Raw genomic sequence first — 14121 nt, forward strand, 5'->3', positions numbered from 1 at the left:
GTGTCCAAAGCAACCGAGTACTCTCTTATAAACACGCTTGCTCAGTTCATAACATTTCATATTTCGCTTTCATGTTTTCTTACCATGTGGTCATGGTGATTTCCAGTTCCAGTCTCAACTTCATCTTGGTCCAGGAAAATCCAAGTCCCTTTTCGGTTTTGTCTTGACTTAACAGAGTTAACTTTCAATTCTGGCAAAAGTCATCACTCGTAACATGATTTCTGACTCTTTCATGGCCATAATAACAACCCATTACCCTATGGCTTTCAATTCTATTTATTTGGTTCATAATCTTACAAATTCAGTCATCAGGCGGTGCTCTTGGTTTCCGACACAAATTCGTTTGAAATAGCCAGAGGGTCCAACTTTAAACACGTTTTTTTCAACGTTCATTTTGTAGTTCGTTGATATGGATAATGATCGGTCCAGAAGAAACAATAACATCGACCCAAAAATAATGCAGACAGTTTGATTTCAACAAACTACGTTTTATTCACAGGACAAAGAAAATGGAATCAAACGAAAGAATAAAGCACATTGTTGACACAAGCACTCAGGGTTGGAAGGTGGAAGAAATGATGCAACAGGTTAACAGTAATGATCAATGCACCCGGTTTTAAGATAATAAACCCATTTCAATGATATGGAATTGTTTTCATAGCCTGCCAACATGGGGATATTTGCCGAAAACACCAAAGAGGTTGTCGCAATAACCCTTTTTGTGTATTTTTGAGAACAAAAAAGTCCCTCAGGGGAGGAGTGTGTGAGAAGCAGCAGATGGCCAACCAGGAAGATGAAGAAATAAAGCTTCCTATCTCTTTTGGCAGCAGACTTCACGGGGATTGTTCTCATTTGGACGACAGGGACGGAGAGAACCACAAGCTCTCCAAGCTTTGGGGCTCTGGTGAGAACAGGCCCCAACCCTTGGGATCTAGGTCGGCCATCTTGTTGTTATAATAATGATACTTGTTGATAACAGGCAAATTTGTATGTGTGCACACGAGGAAATAGATCATCTATCAAAAAACATGGCACATATGCAAATCATGAATCTTTTAAATCCTTATGAAAACTTTGGGGTCACAAATCTTTATGATACTATGATACAACTGGAGAGTCTGCTCACTTCCTGTGAAAGAATGTGGCTTTTTTGACGTGGTAGCAGTCAGTGGTTGAAAAAAGGGGAGGGCAAATGGTTTTGTGGCCGTTATTTTCCAATAAACGAACTGTATGATACTTAACCAATTGAATGTTTTACAACTCTTAGTGAATTTTTGACCACAAACTGAGCAGGCAAAAGTCTTCTCGCCAGTGTGGGTTCTTGTGTGTCATTTCTAGTGTCCAATAATAGTCTGAAAAATAGTCAGTGTAATATAGTGTAATAACCTGTGAAGCCCTTTGAGACTCTTGTGATTAAGGGCTATACAAATAAAAATGACTTGACAATATAGATATTTTGTTTTTCACCACAATGTCAACAGGTCAAAGGCTTCTCGCCATTGTGGGTTCTAGTGTGTAACTTCATATTTCCATTTTGGGTTAATTTTTTTTACCACAAATTGAGCAAGAAAAAGGCTTTTCCCCAGTGTGAGTTGTAGTGTGTATTTTTAAGTTCCCACTTTCGGTGAATCTTTGACCACAAACAGAGCAGGAAAAAGGCTTTTGGGCTGTGTGGGTTAGTTGATGTGATTTCAAGTGTTCATTTCAGGTGAATTTTTGACCTCAAACTGAACAAGAAAAAGGCTTCTCCCCAGGGTGCATTCTAAGGTGTATTTTCAACTTCCCACTTTCGGTGAATCTTTTACCGCAAACGGATCAGGAAAAAGGCTTCTCGCCAGTGTGGGTTAATGTGTGTTTTTTTAAGCTCCCATTTTCAGTGAATCTTTTACCGCAAACTGAGCAAGAAAAAGGCTTTACACCAGTGTGGGTTCTGGTGTGACTTTTTAAGCTCCCACTTGTAGAGAATCTTTTATCACAAACTGAAGAGGAAAAAGGCTTCTCGCCAGTGTGGACTAGTTGGTGTAATTTCAATATTCCACTTTGGGTGAAACTTTTATCACAAATTGAGCAACAAAAAAGCTTTTCGCCAGTGTGGGTTCTAGTGTGAATTTTTAAGGACCGACTGTGAATCAATCTCTGACCGCAAACTGAACAAGCAAAAGGCTTCTCCCCAGTGTGCGTTCTAAGGTGTGTTATAACTTCCCACTCTCAATGAATCTTTTACCAGACTGAGCTAGAAAAAGGCTTTTCACCAGTGTGGGTTCTGGTGTGTATTTTTAAGCTCCCACTTGTGATGAATCTTTGACCACAAACTGAGCAGGAAAAAGGCTTCTCGCCAGTGTGGGTTCTGGTGTGTATTTTTAAGTCCCCACTGTTAGTGAATCTTTTACCGCAAACTGAGCAGGAAAAAGGCTTCTCGCCAGTGTGGGTTCTGGTGTGTATTTTTAAGCTCCCACTTTTGATGAATCTTTGACCACAAACTGAGCAGGAAAAAGGCTTCTCGCCAGTGTGGGTTCTGGTGTGTATTTTTAAGTGCCCATTTTGGGTGAATCTTTGACCGCAAATTGAGCAGGAAAAAGGCTTCTCACCACCGTGTATTAGTTGGTGTGATTTCAATTGTCCATTGTAGGTGAATTGTTGACCGCAAACTGAACAAGAAAAAGGCTTCTCCCCAGTGTGGGTTCTGGAGTGTATTTTTAAGTCCCTACGCTGGGTGAATCTTTTACCACAAATTGAGCAGGAAAAAGGCTTTTTGCCAGTGTGGGTTAGTTGATGTAATTTCAATTGTCCATTTAGGGTGAATTTTCGACCGCAAACTGAACAAGAAAAAGGCTTCTCGCCAGTGTGGGTTCTGGTGTGATTTTTTAAGTCCCAACCTTTAGTGAATCTTTTATCGCAAACTGAGCAAGAAAAAGGCTTTTTGCCAGTGTGGGTTATGGTGTGTCTTTTTAAGTCCCCACTGTTGGTGAATCTTTTACCGCAAACTGAGCAGGAGAAAGGCTTCTCCCCAGTGTGGGTTAGTTGGTGTAATTTCAATTGTCCATTTTGGGTGAATTTTTGACCGCAAACTGAACAAGAAAAAGGCTTCTCCCCAGAGTGGGTTAATGTGTGTCTTTTCAAGTGTCCATTTTGGGTGAATTTTTGACCGCAAACTGAACAAGCAAAAGGCTTCTCACCAGTGTGGGTTCTGGTGTGCATTTTTAAGCTCCCATTTTGGGTGAATCTTTGACCGCAAACTGAGCAAGAAAAAGGCTTCTCGCCAGTGTGTTTTTTTTGGTGTAACTTCAAGCTTCCTTTCTGGGAGAATCTTTGATTGCAAATTGAGCAGGAAAAAGGCTTTTCGCCAGTGTGGATTCGTATGTGTTGTATGAGGAGCCAACGCATGATAAATCCTCTACCACAAACTGAGCAAGAGAAAGGCTTTTCGCCTGTGTGGGATCTAATGTGTTTCTTTAAGCTTCCACTTTTAGTGAATCTTTGACTGCAAACGGAGCAGGAAAAAGGCTTAACACCAGTGTGGGTTCTAATATGATTTGTTAAACTCCCATTTTCCGTGTATCTTTTACCACAAATTGAGCATGCGAAAGGCTTCTCTCCAGTGTGGGTTCTAATATGTCGCTTTAAGTTTCCACTCACAGTAAAAGTCTGACCGCAAACTGAGCAGGCGAAAGGCTTCTCGCCTGTGTGGGTTAATTGGTGTAATTTTAAGCTCTCATTCCGTGTGAATGTCCGGCCGCACACTGAACAAGAAAAAAGCTTCTCGCCAGTGTGGGTTCTGGTGTGTATTTTTAAGTGCCCCCTGTTAGTGAATATTTGACCGCAGATTGAGCAAGAAAAAGGATTCTCACCAGTGTGGGTTAGTTGGTGTGATTTCAAGTGTCCATTTCGGGTGAATTTTCGACCGCAAACTGAACAAGAAAAAGGCTTCTCGCCAGTGTGGGTTCTGGTGTGCATTTTTAAGCTCCCATTTTGAGTGAATTTTTTACCACAAATTGAGCAGGAAAAAGGCTTCTCCCCAGCATGGAATTTCATATGCAACTTCATATAAGACTTGCTTCGAAACGTTTTCCCGCACTGGGAACATGTGTTACCACCTTCAGCGTTTACGGAGCGGGACGTGTTGTCGTCTTCCGTTTCCAAGTGTTGACGGGAGCTGATGCTTGGAAGCTCCTGCCAACCTTGATCTTCAGGTTGACCTTGATCTTCGGCGATTGAACGGACCCCGGTCACTTGCAAGACTGGAACATCGTCCTCCTCCTCAACAGGCTCCCCATCCTCCGTCTCTTGCTTAACGTGATAAGGTTTCAGATCCTCCTCAATTTTAACGCCAGGCAACTCTGGTTCCTGCCGCGCAGTAGCAAGATATTCTTGGCCGACGTCTGCAAGACACAAGTAAAGTTTATCTGTATTGCCCTCAACTCGTTCAGTTTTCAGAAGCATTGTCCCATAGTGCCAAAACGTAAGAAAAATTCTAAAGGCTTAGGCGCTGCTGAACAGTGAGTATTAGGCCTCTGGGAATGAAATCTTCACGAGATGCCAAGAGTGGCTTTGTCCAGATTGTCTGCTTCTTCCCACTTTCCCTCGCTATTTTTCCTCGTCACTTGCTTTTGCGCGTGCATGTGCAAGTGTAACGTGTCCCAATACTCTCAAGTCCGAGGGAGAAGTCCCCTTCGACCCCCAAAAGAACCACTTCGGATGGAAGGAGGTCAGGGGCCGACTTGGAACAAAGTCACTTCCCAGAAGACGAATTCTCAATATCAACAAACATGGCTGGAAAGGAACCGCACAAATGTAAGTCCTTTTTCACAACTATGCATGTTTTTGAAAGAAAATACATCGAGATGTCTTGGACATAAACGCAACGGAAAACCTTATCGTTGCCTCAAAACATGAACATTGCCAAATGGCTACTTGGCTAGCACAAATCGACCAAAAAAGCCACAAACGACTCTTGGCACTCCAAACCGCCGAGTACATTAATTGTTCGGAAGATCACGGTTTAGCCCTGTTTTTATCTTAAAGGAGTCGTGCTTTCACATCCACACGGACAAAACGCCGGTCGCTGAAGCGGCATAGTCACGATAACGTTACGGATATATGTCATTGCGCGTGTTTACTGCGCAAGATTCCGCGCGTCCCGTTTTCTTTACAATATGATGCTAACACGTGAGACCGAATCAATTCTTGACGCGGAGGGGAGGTCGGCATTCTGTACCTGTTAAATTCTATTCTATCGATTCTAAATTCTAAAGCATATGTGACGCTGGCCAATAGAAGGCTCCGACAGCCACGTCAGGTTTGCGCTTGTCGATTCACTATGAAATCGTTATGCGGGAGACATCAGATCATTTCCTGTCTCGCGTCGAGTCGCGTCGGCCTGTGAGTGAGCAACTTGTGTCGAATGCGGTCATGCGGGCTAATGTTTCAGAGACTGTGGAGCAAACCAAAGCCCTGATCACATTCAGGGCAGAAAATGATGAGCAGTTCACAGAGAAAATGTTCACCACAAAACAACTGTGAGAGTGAGGAAGCTAACCTGCAGGTCCGCAATCTTATTGTGACAATGCATTGACCCACCCTTATGTTGAAAGACAGCTGTCGAAGCGATCGGCCGGGAGGGGAGCAACACGGGACATTTATCCATCTACCAAGGTCATATCCCTCAAGAAAGGGTGACAAACACATACAATAACAAGGAAATTAAAAATGGCAAAAAAAACTCACACAAAGAATTTTGGACCATGACCGATCCAAATGCCCAAACACCCAAACAAGCTAGGCACCTCGGCACCCAAGTTGGTCATGCTTTCGTCTCTCCAGATGAAACGGGACACGACAAAGCGGCCACGACTCCTCAGAGCACCCGAAACCTTGGCTTCCCCGATTCACTGCGTGCGATACCTCGCACTCCATTCCACCAACTGCAGCCGCATCACAACCCAAGTACCTAAAGCTTTCCACCTCTTCCAGCTCCTGTCCATACGACCTTACTTCTAACGGGATGCCCACTCCATCACGTGAACACCTGATCAGCCTTACTCTTCCCGACTTTGACGCATCACTTACGCTTATCACATACGCTTCCAAACTTCCCAACCTTCTCAATGATTCCTCAGCATCAGCCACAAGCGCTGAGTCATCTGCAAAAGCATCTGACTTGCCTGCCGCCACACTGTTAGACTGTTATCCATCATCTCTACACCTCTGCCAAATACTCTCACCACGCCATCAATGTACACATTAAACAGCCATGGTGACATCACATACCCCTGTCTCACACCAGTCAACACAGGGAACCACTCACTTGTCTCACTCCCTACTCTTACACATGCTCTGCTGTTCATATAAACTCTTCAATGCTTCCAACAACTTTCTACCAACTACATACATTACCATCACTTCCCACAACGCCTCTCCATCAACTTTTTCCAAGTCCATGAAAGCCAAATAAACATTCTTACCTTTTGCAAAATATCTCTCACGCTCCTGTCATACTGCAAACACCTGATCCACACATCCTCTTTTTTTCCTGAAACCACTCTGCTCCTCCATCACCACCTCATACGTTCTTTCTCTATCTCTCTTAATCAAGACTCTTCCATACAGCTAACCCGGCACAGACAACAAACCGATACCACTCGAATTGCAACATTCATATTTATCACCTTTGCCCTTATAAAATGGCAACACACATGCACTCCACCAATCAACGGGAACCACACCACTTAAAAAGCATACATTCAGATTCAGATCTACTTTATTGCCATTCTAGTACACGTGTATACAGAACGAAATGTCGATACATCTGACCCGTACAGTTTCCTTGAATCTACAGATATAAATAAAAGTTGTATTGTATTATGGCTACGTATAGTATTTTACCATAGTGCCGATAGTGCAAGAGGAGTAGCTAACCAGATGTGCAAAATGGGCAGTCAGGTTAACAAGTCAGGTACACAGTAACAATAACACTGTAACAATAACGCTGTAAGTACAATAGTGCAGGGAGCAGATGTGCAAGGAGTGGCTAGCTATAAAGAACTGCCAGTAGTGCAAAGAGTCAGATTAGCAGCCGTTTAGTTTTAGGTTTACTATATGTTAGATTGACCATTTAACAGTCTAATGGCCAGGGGGACTAGACTATTGCGGAACCTGGTGGTCCTGCACCGCACACTGCAGTACCTCTTCCCAGAGGCGAGCAGAATGAACAGTTCATGATGGGGGTGAGAGGGGTCCCCGATAATGTTCTTAGCTTGGGATAGGCAGCGCTTCTGGCCAATGTCCTGAATTGAGGGGAGAGAAGTCTCCATGATTTTCTCGGGTCATCCTCTTCACACTACCCCAGTCGGTGGCACTGCGGCCTCCACACCACACAGAGATACAGCTGGTCAGGATGCTCTCTATGGTGCCCCTGTAGAATGCAATGAGGGAGGGTCAGGGCAGGTGGGCTCTCCTCATCCTCCGCAGGAAGTACAGGCCCTGCTGTGCCCTCTTAACCAGTGATGCAGTGTTCACGGACCAGGTGAGTTTGTTTGTAATGTACACCCCTAGGAACTTGATACTGCTGACAACCTCCACAGCCTTGTTGTTGATGTATAGTGGGGCATGGTTGGGCTGGTTTTTCCTAAAGTCGACAATGATCTCTTTAGTTTTGTCAACATTCAGGACCAGGCTGTTGTCCCTGCACCAGCCTCAACAAGCCTACTGACCAGTCAATCATGTCCGTGCCACCTTTCTTCAAGCATTCAGCAGTACAGCCATCCAACCCAGGTGCCTTCCCCCCCTTTCATTTCTTTCACTGCCTCTTGCACCTCCCATGTTGACGGGCTTCACATTTCAACCACCCAACATGGGCATTCTCTCCATACCGTCGATCGCCTGGACTCTCACTTCTCTCCTGTCCTCCACTCCTCAAAATACTCATCCCGTCCTGACTGCCAACCAGCAATCTACCATCCTTATCTTTCACTTTCTCTTCCTTTCCACACTCATCGTTTCTTACTCTTTTCACTTCTTTCCAGAACACTTTTCTCCTTTGCTCAAAGTTCACTCCTATCTTTCGACACCATTCATCATTTGCTTTCCTTTTTGACTTTTACCAACCTTTTCTTCACTTCACGGCACTCTTATCTTGCAGCCTCTCCTCAAAGGTACGTCTCTTCTATGTCACAGGCCCTGATACCTCATCATTCCACTATTCACTTCCTTTCCTAACATCTCGAACAACTTTTCTCATTCCGCACACTTCTTTCGCACTAATCAACACTGCTTCTTTAAATCACTTCCATTCCATTTCCACATTCTCCACTTCCCTTCTACTACTCCGTTCATGTGTTTGGGTCCTACAGGCAAGGTTTGGTAACGATATGTCAGCTTAAGGGTCAGGTGGACTGTTCTTGTTTTACTTTTCATCGTGTCACACTTTAAAGACCCCTACTATACCTGGTAAAATGGCGTTAAGATACTAATAACTAGGTTGTCATTTACTCACTGGAGGGTTCTCAGGGCCAAGTGGGAGGAATGGGATCGGACATTTGTTTCCTTAATCCGTCGTATTATTCTGTATGGTAGTGTGTCGGCGCCAACCTATACGTCAAGTACGCGCAGTGTGACATGATACAAGTACGGAGTGTTACGCTTCAAAGCGTCGGAAAAAATAAAAAAAGACTATCCTCTCTGTAGAGTATGCTACTACGACAATAGATGTACTGCACCCCTTAATGAAGAAGTACAATTTAATGATCAAGCATTCAGGTTAGGAAATAATCAAGAAATCATGATGAACTCAAGACACTTGATTCCTGAAGAGTCAAAGACCTTAAGACCCATGAGCTCACTCGTGCATCGTTCCACAAAAGGTTTGAACCCGACAGGCCGAAAACCTGCACCGTTGCGTTTGGCGGGTCATGTCGCCGTACGGATCGGATTTCGCTTCATCGTGCAGCCCTACTTACCGCCGTCACTCGGTATAAACCCTAAATACCGGATTTACGCGCCCATAAAAGTCTCCGATTTTCTTCAAATTGTCGCTTTTGGAAGCAACGGAGGTAGACAGGCTCGGTGGCCTGAGGGTTGGGCGCCTGCTCCCCGGAACGGGAGGTCACAGGTTTGAGCATCATTACTCTATATCATAATCTATATCAGACGTTTTGGTGATCTTCCCCCCAAAATCATCCTCGTTGACTTTCGGGCGCCTCTCGTTTGATTGCCGTCATCTAAAACCAACTTGGGAGACAGCGCCCTCAGGGTGTGAAAATACACAAGGTAAAAAAACCCAAGCGGTGCCTGGTTTTGAAAGTTAACGTTGCGTCGCCACGGTGACCACGTGACAGAATGTCCGCTTCGGTTTGCGCATCCCTACGCGTCGACGTCAATTTCTCGACAATTCGGTCAAGGGGAAAGAAAAGGAAATGGAATGTTGAACCTGAAATAAAATTGAAGCAAACATTGTTTGAGCTGACAATAGCTTATTGTGTGTAGACATCTGGCGGAAGTCTTGAGCCGGGGGCGGACAACCATCACGAGTTGTTTAGAACAATGCAATAAGGAGCCTTCCCTTTTTGCCATATCTCCTCTCTGCGTATTTTTTGGGGCCCCGCCCAACGACGTTCCCTCCGAAATAAGGACGTTGCGGAAAGTAAAACGACCGACCTGCTCTGTTCAACACGATTTGGAGTATCTTGTAAACAGTTCCTGGACACTCTGGTTCCTGCCACGCAGTAGGAAGATGGTCTTCACCGATGTCTGCAAAACACAAGTCAAATGGAATTTTTTTTGTGACGCCTTTACTCACAGAAACTCACAAAATGCGCAGAACACCATTGTAACATCAACCTGATCTGAAAGCTACAAGAGGGCAAGGAAAGACTCAAAAAAGGTCAGGATGCGGAAAATGAAGAAACCTTGGGAAGGGACCGCACATGAAATATACAGGAAGTCATGGAAACAGGCTTCATACATGGTTTTCATGGCCAAATCCGAGCACTTTTCAGACACTCCAATAGCCATTTTTTTCTCCAGTACCTTCAAGAGGAAAAAAAAATCCAGCGGCCATCAGAAGAAAGTTTTTTTTGTTGTCGTCTTTGATGATTAAAACAAAGTCGCTATCTTGCTCCTAGCGCATACTTTGTGCTATTTGGGGATGTTCCTATCCACGACCTACGATCTTTGCGTGTGAAAGGGATGCTATAAACTGACATCGATTCTGCCATTGCGCTTCGACAATGCCCGAAGGCTCTGAAGGCGTTGCATAATAATAGATTTCAATATGAAAGAAAAAAAAAGAAGGTAATGAAAACCAAAAAATGAGCCAAATTCATACTCATTTTTAGGATACGAGTGCATCCAATCTTTCAATCGACTGCTGATCTTTTGCTTTTTGATCTTTTCACTTATTTGACTCCAAATGTTTTGTGTGCTTTTCATTTGTGTCTAAATCGGTCAAGAAGGAATTGCAAATTGTCTATTTTAGCACTGAAGAGTTAATATTTGGAATTGATGTGTTCATGTTTTGCATTTTCAGGGATTTTGTATTCAGTGTGTAAAAAGCTTCTATTGTTTTACAATTTGTTTTTGTAGATCTGAGACTATTTTGATTGAATGTGTCCTTTGGGGATCCCCTGCCAACATATATGACTAACTGTTGAATCATTTGGTGAATAATGTTATATTATTATTGATGATAGATCATTGAAAAAAAACTTGGAGGAGCTGTTAGTGAACCCAAAGAGCCGGGCCCTTCTCAGTAAAAGCGAATTAGAAGAGCTAGTTTACTAAATAGAGTTGTCCTTTTGAGCTGCTTCTTCATTTATTGCATGGTCTATAGAGTCAGACTGCCAATCAAGTGGCAATGGCAACAATTTCAAGCACTTCACCCAAAACTCAAGCTTTTTGTTGACTTTGAAAACACAACATTAAATTTCAAGCATTTTCAAGGCTTTCAAGCACTCGAATGAACCCTGCATACCGTTCCATAAAAATGGCAGCTATAGTATTTACTAATACGCCCAAAGATTCAAGTCAAGTCCCATTTCTTTCTGACGCCCTGAATCACAAAAATGTCTCAAAGGACTGCACAGGATTACAATGACACGTCCCCTGATCTGAAACCGACATCCGTGCAAGGAAAAACTCAAAACCTCAACACGAGGAAATGAAATGTTGTTTATTCGTTTATTTCTTTTTCCTTTCTTTTATATTTCCCCCTTTGTTTCTTTTAGTCCTGGTTGTTTTCATTTTCCTAGCACGTTGTTACAAAATGATTGGTAAAGTAGGGACAAAGCAAGAAAACCAACCCGGATGAGTTTGGATGCGACTTTGTACCAGATGCTGCTAAACTTCATTTGATTTCCTGCAATTTTAGTATTTGCTGGAGGTGAAAAACGAGTCGTTTACTGAAAAAGCCTGAAAGAGTTGTACAGCGGAACCTCGGTTCTCTACCATAATCTGTTCCAGAACCCTGTTCGAAAACCGATTTGTTCAATCGCCAAAATCATTTTTCCCATTAAAAATAATGTAAATCGTTTAAATCTGTTCCAACACCCAAAATGTTTACCATAAATCTTTTACGTAAGCTAACTCAGGCTGATCGTACGTTCGCGCTATCGTAATTTACCGTAAGAAAGATGACGCTAACGTGAACGTGTCAAAATAAAAAAAAAAGGATAAAGAAAGAATTATGAATAGGATTTCTTACCTTTGTGGTGGTCAGCAGAAGGCGCAGGTGGACGGTGGGCAGAGGAAAATCATCAAAAGTTTTTCAACCTCTTCCAAAACTTGCGGCCGTTTGCTTGCATATAGCGCTCACTCCCTGAGCCGCATCACTCGATTTCACAGCCTCCTTAATCTTGACTGTCATACTGATAGTAGATTCAGCCACGCTATATTCAATAGCAAGATCGGAAACTAGCACACCTCTTTCATATTTGGCTATTATGTCTTTCTTAGAGGCAATAGTTGTACGAACGACTTTTCTTTTTTCACCTGTCCCGCTTGCGCCGACCTTCTTCGGAGGCATAATTAGGGGGCTCAAACACTCCGTTCACCGATATTAAAAGCCAAAAGAAGCAAGTGCGCACGTGATTAACAGTTGGTCACGAGGGGTGGGGGCCATCTACACAGCTCAGCATCGCACTCTAGCGTACGCACTCAGGTATTACAGGCGTTCGAACTCCGAATTTTTGACCGAACAGCGAAGCAAGAAATTCTCAACATCTTTGGTCGGACTCCGATTTGTTCCAACTGAAAGTCGTTCGAAAACCCAGGTTCCATTGTACTTGAATTTCAAACCACTATTCGTTCTTTCTTTTAAATCACTCATTTTTTTAAGTTTGGGAAGCATTGTCACTATAGCAGAAGCGAAAATGACGAACCTTCCCCGAGCTGCTTGGAAAAAGCGTCCGGTCCTGGACGTTCTCGCTCGGTCTCCTCTTTGGATCCACGAAGCTTCTCTTGAAAAGGTTCTTCTTCACAACTGGAGCACATTTTATTCACTTTTCAACGAAAAAAAACGCTCCAACTCGGCAGTACAAAGGAAAACTTTCGAAAAGGACCACAAAGTGATACTTGTGTCGAGTTGACGTCGTTTAAAGTCGACTAGAGGAATTTCTCGACATTTTCTTTTTTGGCAGCCATGACACCTTCTCCCTCCAAACCCCGCCGCAATGGATTGTGGGTACAAGTGACACGGATCACATGCTGCGTTCAAGAGAATGGGTGTTTCGGGAGATCCTACCAGATTCGACCGAAAAGCGTCTCAAGAATGTAGGAAGTCGGGGTTTTTAAACCCTCAACTGGGGAAATATGATAAGAAAGACACTCGAGGTGGGAGGTTCCAGGTGCAAAGTTGGGATACATAGCATTTCTCCTAGTTGGAGGTTGGAAAACTCAGTTGTCGTCTTTTCGGGAACGCAGCAACAGAAAACACATAGAAGACGAGATCGGTCGGCGACAAAATAACTCGATTCGTCCGGTGAACGACCATGTTAAGGAAATATATGTCAAAAAGGAAATTATAAAAAGGTAAAAAGAAAAAGCAGTAACGGGTGTATTCATCACTTTTGTTATGTTGAAATTCCTGCTGAAATATTTTTGTCTCGTTTGTGTTTAAGTGTCCTGCAATGACCAGTCCAACAGTGCCACCTGCTGGTGCAACAGAGTTGAAATTTGATTTCATTGTTTTTTTTTGTTGAATTCTCACAAAATCCGTGTTTTTGTTGCATTACTGTTAAAATTGTTGGTACCGCCTTCATCTGTTAAGCAGGGTTGGGGAGGGTTACTTGAACTTGATTACTTTCAATAACTTTTGGATGACTCCAATAGCTAATATGCTCATAAAAGACAAAAGAAACTCAATAGGAATCAAATGACTCCATTTTGTGCAGGTTTGGGGGGTAACGGAACACACGGAACGGCAAAAATGATGTTTGGATTTATTTTCACTTTTTTTCTGTCTCATTTGATGTTCGTTTTGCCGGAGATCAAAGAGATCAAAGCCAGGAGAGAAAGCTTACCACGTAGTGTGAGTCATCATTTTATTCCTATTGAGTTTCTTTTGTCTTTTATGAGCATATTTGCTATTGGAGTCATCCAAAAGTCATTGAAAGTCATCCAGTTCAAGTAACCCTGCTGTTAAGACATGTGCTGTGCGGCCGCCTTTTTGGTTTGCCGTATGTGACGACCCTCTTTCACGCACGACACAAGGTTTCACAATCACTCGGTTTATTGCCTGCATTCAGTCAACAAAACAATACAAAAGTCAGGGGCATCTGTTTGCGACTGCAATTAGATAGAGATAGATAGAGATAGATAGATACTTTATTCATCGCCTAAGGGAAATTCACATTTCCAGCAGCATCCCTGAGCTGAGCTGAGAACAATACAATAATAAAGCCAAAAGAATACAATATACAAATACCAGTGTTACGTGCAAATGCCCACTTTAGCATGTTATATAGAGTAACTAAATAGTGCTACACAGAATACATATTGGAGTAAGATATTGATTATCTCCAGCGCGTACAAATTGAAGCTACGGCAAGCGCTGATGCCCATAAATTGCCAAACGAAAAAGACAGTCGCAGATGCCCATGACTTAACAACTAAAGGAACCACCGGATTATT

The 14121-nt window shown here is 43.1% G+C and overlaps 1 pseudogene across 1 annotated transcript; it reads right to left on the minus strand.

The window, feature by feature from the left end:
• Positions 1–467: 467 nt before the first annotated feature.
• Positions 468–12647, minus strand: LOC148368249 (uncharacterized; annotated as a pseudogene). The gene is made up of 4 exons (XR_015849856.1): positions 12372–12647; positions 9652–9744; positions 2877–4379; positions 468–2205 (listed from the first exon to the last, which is right to left on the minus strand). The product of XR_015849856.1 is annotated as an uncharacterized LOC148368249 (transcript).
• Between the last annotated feature and the right edge of the window lie 1474 nt (positions 12648–14121).

This window comes from Urocampus carinirostris, chromosome 3, assembly GCF_059441175.1.
Source record: "Urocampus carinirostris isolate Australia breed hairy pipefish chromosome 3, RoL_Ucar_1.0, whole genome shotgun sequence".
Classification (NCBI taxonomy): Eukaryota; Metazoa; Chordata; class Actinopteri; order Syngnathiformes; family Syngnathidae; genus Urocampus; species Urocampus carinirostris.